This window comes from Galeopterus variegatus, unplaced genomic scaffold, assembly GCF_000696425.1.
Source record: "Galeopterus variegatus unplaced genomic scaffold, G_variegatus-3.0.2 Scaffold29899, whole genome shotgun sequence".
Lineage (NCBI taxonomy): Eukaryota > Metazoa > Chordata > Mammalia > Dermoptera > Cynocephalidae > Galeopterus > Galeopterus variegatus.
The window spans coordinates 1-7275 of record NW_007756010.1 but is presented as its reverse complement, the minus strand read 5'-3'; the positions used below and the strand labels follow the sequence as shown (position 1 = coordinate 7275).

Here is a 7275-nt window from a genome sequence, read left to right as displayed (position 1 = left end):
GTCATTGTCCCTGCTTTGAAACTGTTACTGCCCGAAGCCAGAATTCTTGGTATTAAGAGGAGCCTTAGGTTTGTTTCTCCTTAGTCACTTTGCTAATGACTGTGTGAAAAACATTAACTACTGTGAAGAACTGCTATTTTATAGGAAATTTCTTGATGCAATCTGAGTTTAGACAAACAGATAGCAAAGGGATTCTTTGGAAGTCTCTCTGTGAGCTTGGAGAAAGCTAAGTGGATGTTAAGAAGAAATCCACGGGAAAGGTGATTATATTAGAGATCCATACTTTTAAAAATTTGATATCTCTGTTAAGATAGAAATAAAAAAGAGACTGGAATTGGCTACTTTGAGGATGGGTTTGCCTAGGTCTGGGGTGCCCCAAAATGTTAGGGATATATAGCAGTGACTTGAAGGAGAGAGAATTAGGACTAAACTTGTGTATAAGCTTTCTGATTCTGCCTCTTAGATTTACCTTTCCTGAATTAGTCTAGACTTTCTTGAATTAGGCTATTCTCTCCTTAGCTTCTGCACTAATTTTGGGGAGAAAACATAAAACATGGATTGGAAACTAATAGGTTCCCTCTTCTGGTTGTGTATGTCTTCAGTTCTGGGAGCTACAATGCCAATGGAAACCCAAGAAAATTAGTAATATTTCTACTTTAATTTTCTACATAATAGATTCAGGGTAATCTTGGACATGATTTGTTTCTCTTGGCTAACTAATGCTAAGCAAAACCCAAATTTCTACTGTCAGACACTTTTCCTCTTAATTATAAGTGCTTATATGGAAAGTTAATTTGTGTGGGTTTAATTTATTTACATATATTTACATTTGATTCATTAAAATGTTCCTTCCAAGAGTTGTTTGCAACTGTTTGAGCATTTTAAGTTCTGTCGAAAAGTGAAAATATTCTTTTTGCCAATTGAGAATAAATTTAGAAACTCCAAAGTTTGGGTTGCAGCTTACTAGCTGTAAAATATAAAAATATTTTATGCTGTCCACAAGTACATAGCCACCAAATAAAAACAGAGCTCCAAAGTAAGCAATCAATCCCTTCTCTCATATCTGCCACCCTATCTGTACCCACATCAAACCTTTATGAAATTGATAGATACAAGGTGAAAACAATATCAACGCACAAAACTTGCAAGAAAAATACAAAACAGGTACCAAATCTCAGATTCACATTTGTAAAAATTTGTTCACTTGACAAGCATTTATTAAAGATCTACTTTTTACAAAATATGGTAGTTAAAGTATTCAAAAATTATGTCAACCACTATCATTGCTCTCAAAAACTTATTCTTACCTAGAACCTCAAAGGGTTACTGTGACACAAATCTATTCTTCCAAACATTCCTGTGAATGTTTCCATCATTCCTTTCTTAAGCTAATAACAGTTGTCATTTGTTGAAACCTTACTTATCACTAAGCATGCAGATAAATGATGCTATATGCATCATGTAAAGTCATATGGCCACCATTTATGGTAGATATTATTATACTCGTTTAAGACACCAAAGAAAAAGATTTTAAGAAATTGATGACCTTTTCCAAGGTCTGTCTGATTTGAAGTCATAATTCATTATCATTGTGCTCTTTCAAGTAGTTGAATGAATTAGCATATCCTTAGTGGGGCCTAGATATTAGAGGATTGTAGAGGACAATTTTTTACAGCTTGTCTGAAAAACTGGGTTTTTTTATAAGGCAAAAATAAATAAATAAATAAAGATAGACAAGCCCCGGTGAAACATACAAAAAAGATTTATCAGTTATAGAATAGAGATTGCTGGTCCATGAACCCAAGTATTTAGCAAGATAAAGTTTAATTACTTTGTTTAAAATATCTTAATGAACAGTCTGATGTCACTAAACTATTTCTACTTACATCCAGGGGGATTTTAGCTGACTGAATTAAATTAATCCTTTTTTATTCTGGCCACTTGATAACGGCCAGGTAGGATACCCAAATAATGAAAAGAGCTTTTCTTTTACCTAAACCCTCATGTGAACCAACACATTGGCTCACTGAAGAGTAAACATTATGATATAGGAAAAAAAATCAATTCTGTTAATGTCATTATCTATCTTTTGTCTGAAACTGGATCAAGCAGAAAAGCTGATTGTTTTTACCCATGTTGTTGACTTCTGAATCAAGGATGATTTAGGCTTTAGGAATTAGATCTCCAGACACAGAATTTGAAATAGGCCCCAGGGAATAAGAAGAAGCTGTCACTTTCTACTAGCATAAAATAAATAGTGTTAGGCGACATCATTCTTAAGAGACTCAAATAATGTTGGCTGCCCCAAAGGTTTCTAATTTTGTAGTTTCACCTATTGCGTTCTCAGTAATGATATTTATTGAAATAAATTCATGATCCCAAGTCCAAGGAATATGTGCAGTCTCTGGTATGTTAATCTTTCTTTGATATTACTAGAGCTTATCATTGTTTTAATTCTTGGTGCATAATATTGCAGAAGAAAAATAGATTACAATCCTATGACTATTTTAAATGTAATTATTATAAGATTGTTATGTTACTTGAGAGAAAATTTCTTTCCTAATAAAGCAAAGAGATACTTGTTTGGTTACCATTTCTCAGTGGTGCTTAGTCGTTTTATCACTTCATCATTTTATTTTGTTTTTTTAAGAAGAAATACTCAATAGAAAAGTATGAATATGAAATACAAATTTTAGTAAAAGTAAAAACAGAGGAATCTCTTCAAAAGGCCTTCCATTAACCTTGACTTAGCCAATCATACTATCTACAAGCAGTAACAAAAATAATTAATTAATATATAAAATACAATTTTGCCATAATTACAGAACAATTTACTCACTGCAACAAATATTGATATGGAAATGTTCTTCCCTGTATCAATCAGAATAGACATATTAATTCCATGGCAATAAACAACCTCCAATTTTGGTGGCTTAAATGACACAGGTTAATTTTTTGCCTACTTAGCTTTCCATTATGGGTGAGAGGAGATTCTGCCATTGTAATCACTCAGGGTATCAGACTGATGGAGTAGCTACCTTCTTGAAAATCTGCGGTCCCCATGACAGAGGGAACAAAGGTAGTCTTGCAATGGTGGCTCTTACCTTGTAGTGACATGTGTTACTTCCTCTCATAACTCATTTGGGAAAACTCATCGTCCTTCTCTCCCTCCCCCCCACCTACTACTAACGAATTTCGGAGGAGATCACATGAATGACCTAGAAGAGGTAGAAAATTGTGAATGTGGATAACTGTGAACGTAGAATTGATGACTCACACAAACACTCTTCTTGTTACCAAAAATTTGATTCTTCCTTTTCTTTCTTGCACATGAAATTCACTACTTTCTCTCCAAAAAGACAACTCAAAAGCATCACTCACTCACTCCTCCTAGTTCAAAATCCATGATCATTAGGTGGTCTCTAAAGTAAATTCAAATGTGTCTTCTCTAGACCCAGGGTCCTAGGAACTATAAGGTACAGTTTTTTACCCTCAAAAAACTAAGATACAGTAGTGGAACCACTGTAAGTACTTCCATTGAGAAAGGGAAAGATTGGGAGTCACACAGAATTTAGTGCTCCACTGTATATAAAATCCCACTGTTTAAAATTTTTAAGATCTCCTATCCTGGGGATGAAGAATGTTGCTTAATTAGGTCCTTAATAACTATCAAGCTCCGTATTCTTTATGCCTCTTGGCTCCATGCTCTTGGGGTTTCCTTGTTCTCTGTTACCCTCCTTGTGCACATCTGTGAGAGAAATGAAGAATATGCTTTTGTTGGTTTTCTTAGGTTTTCTAAGCCTGCTTCCTACCTGTAGAAGTTTAGGAGCACATGAGTCATTTTATACTTTAAGCAGTTGCAGTCTCTTTTAGTCCAAATTGATGGTCCTTTTTACCAGAATAACCCACTGAGAAATGTATTTATCTTTTCCCTATTTGATTCCAGTCAGAAACACGTTGTCTATAGTCAAACCCGTGGTCCTCTTTGACATCTATTTATTTCTCTTATCAACTTAATTGCAGGTATCTTGAACCTGTGAGTGTTAAGTGGGAGAAGCACATTTCCAGGGCCCAGTTTGTAGAACTGCTACGATTTTCCCAGTAGCACCTTAATTCATTCAAACTCTTAATTCATTCAGAGACAAAAAAAAAATGACCGTGATGACCAGGCTTTTGGTTTAGTCCTTGCTACAGGCTGAAATTTGACTGGCCTTTGTCACCCAACACATATAAAATTTTATTCACTGTTTTCTCTTATTGTTGTTTCTTCCAGTGCTATAAATGCCCAAATTTGGGACTCGCCCTATTCCTTTTCATTCCTGTTTTTAAAATAGTCAATTTTTTTTTGGCAGTGACCTGGTACAGGGATGAAATCCTGGACCTTGGTGTTATGAGCACCACTCTCTAACCAACTGAGCTGATTGGCAAGCCCTAAACCTGTCAGTTTTTTAAAAAGTCAGTCTTGTAATACTTTGTCAAATACTGCCAATGGCAGCTGCTATGGTTTGAATATGGTTTGTCTTCACCAAAACTCATGTTGAGATTTGGTTCCCAATGTGGTGGTGTTGGGAGGTGGTGCCCTTAAGAGGTTATTCGATTGGTAAGGTATATTAACGTCTTTCTTGTAAGACTAGATTAGTTATCACAGGAATGAATTAGTTCCCATGATAGCGGGTCATTATAAAGCAAGATTGCTGCTCATGATTGGTCTCTTTGCATCCACTCTCACCTTTCTGCTTTCCTGCCATGCTATGATGCAGCATGAGGCCCACACCAGAAGCTGAGTATATGCTGGTGCCATGCTCTTGAACTTTCCAACCAACAGAATTATGAACCAAAAAAACCTCTCTCTTTTTTTAAAAATAAATTACCTAGTCTCAGGTATTCTGTTACAGCAACATGAAATGTTCTAAGACAGCAGCCACCACACTCCATTACTGTTCTGTTTCTCTTATAAAGCTACTAGCTTATTGGGTTCATTATGTGCTTTTCAAGTCACCACAGGTGACAGTTTTACCAAATGCTATACTTTTGTGTAACATAAACTATCATCTTTCTATTCTTCAATATCACCCTTTCCTCTTCACACATCATCCAGTCATAACCAAAGCCATACATTTTAGGTCTTATTACAGCACCTCTGTATATCTAGGGAACTTTTTTTAACCAGTAAGAAAAACTAGGTTATTCTGCTGTAAAAACCAACCTCCAAATCTCAGTACTTTAAATAACAGAGTTCTCTCTCTCTCTTTCTCTTTTTTATGTTACATTTTTATCATGAGTCATATCGAGGTCTTTTCTTATTTCGTGAGGTAGTCACTATCTCAAACATTGTTGGTCTTTGTGATAACTGAGGACCACCAGCAATGCTTGGCACAGGAGGGGCTTCCAGTCATTGACAAAAAAAAAAAATGTGCACAATGACAAGGGAAATTTTGCCATGTTCTCTGAAGAATGGAGAATAGAAATATGTGGGTAGCTTTCTAATGATAGTCACACTCATATTTTATATGGAATCTCTCAAAAAATCATGTTGGATGTTAATTTCAAAAATATCCAGAATCTGGGGCCGGCCCAGTGGCGCACTGGAGAGTGCGCCACTTGGGAGCACGGTGGCGCTCCCGCCGAGGGTTCGGATCCCATGTGGAGACCGGTTCCCGCTCACTGGTTGAGCGTGGTGTGGGCGCAACACTGAGGGTTGCAATCCCGTTGCCGGTCAGTAAAAAAGACAAAAAAGGGGAAAAAAAAAAAATCCAGAATCTGACCATTTTAAATCATCTTTATCACTATCATCCTATATTATTTCAATAGCTTAGTGACTTTATTTTCAAAGGATTGTTGAAAAATTTTCCTGGCTAAGGAAAATCCCTTCAATTTAATTGGATAAACTTTAAGTGCTTCTAAGATACAAGGCATTACTCTAGCCACTGGGAGAAAGACTGATATTAGAAAAAGAAGAGAAGAAGGCAAGGTGCAAAAATAAAGAAAACAAAGGCCCTAGCTTTTAAGATTTTATAATAATAAGTAGAAGTGTGAGGCTTGGAAGAAGAAAAGTAAAATCTAAAGGAGCATCCAGAGTCATTTATTAGGTATGTGATTCACGGTTGTAAATGAAGTTCCAATTTTAAAAAGAGCTTTTTAAAATTATTTTGCTGAACTTTCTTATTAAATAGGTGGAGACATAGCATCTGGCTGAATGATGCGTCTAAAGACTTATGTTTGCAGTGAGAGAACTACAGCTAATAGGCACTCGGCGATTCCAAATGGCAAAGAAAACAATACTATTCCTCCTAATCAAAGAATTCCAATTGCTCCAACACACAGCATTAGCAGTGCAACCACCCAGGATAGAATTGACTTCCCAAGAGGTATTACAAGTCGTAGTACTTCCCATTGGTAGCCCCAACTTACAAGGGTCCGCCTACCTCTCCCAATCTGGCCCATGAAGCCACACCAAATTCCCAGACTTGAAGCAGAGGCTCTACTAATCATTTTATGAAATTAACTTCAAAACTCTCATGTCGTCGCAACGTATCTGCTGAACAAAAGGATGAAAACAAAGAAGCAAAACCTCGATCCCTACGCTTCACCCGCAGCATGAAAACCACTAGTTCCATGAATCCCAGTGACATGACGCAGGAAATCCGCAAAGTGCTGGACACAAATACCTGTGACTACCAGCAGAGAGAGTGCTTCCTGTTCCCGTGCAGTGGCAAATGGAGGTCTGCAAGCTGCCAAGACTGTCTCTGAACGGATCCAGTTTAAGCCGATAACAGGGACATCCATAGTTTTCAAAAAATATTGCTTTCAAAATTGCCAATGAGCTCAAGTTATAACCTGGTACTTATGATGGAAATTAAGTAGCAATTAAAGTGTTGTCCTGAACACTGATGGAAATGTATAGAATACTATGTAAGCAATGACGGTTGCCTCTTCTAAATTATAATATTAAGTCTGAGGACTAGAAAATAAATAAATAAATAAGTAGGTGGAGAGTGCCAGGCTTAAAGTATAAAGGTGTCATAAAGTAGATGGGCTCTGCCATGGAATGTTCTGGCATAACAATAGCAGACCAGTGGGGAAGGGGGAAAAGAAAGGTCAAAGAGTGACCTGGAGTGCAGGAAATGACACAGCTCAAAGCTTTGGTGTAGGACACTCTGGAGAGAGGTGGGGAATGGGGACAGGCTTGTGTCAGGCTAGAGACAAAAATATACAAGAAAGTCAAAGGTGGTAGCAAAGGGATGCCATCAGGAAACGCATTGATCTATCTTTACA

The 7275-nt window shown here is 36.9% G+C and overlaps 1 pseudogene; it reads left to right on the top strand.

Annotated features, from left to right (window-relative positions):
• The first annotated feature begins 6199 nt into the window (after positions 1 to 6199).
• On the top strand, positions 6200 to 6773 carry LOC103583885 (annotated as a pseudogene).
• Positions 6774 to 7275: the final 502 nt, after the last annotated feature.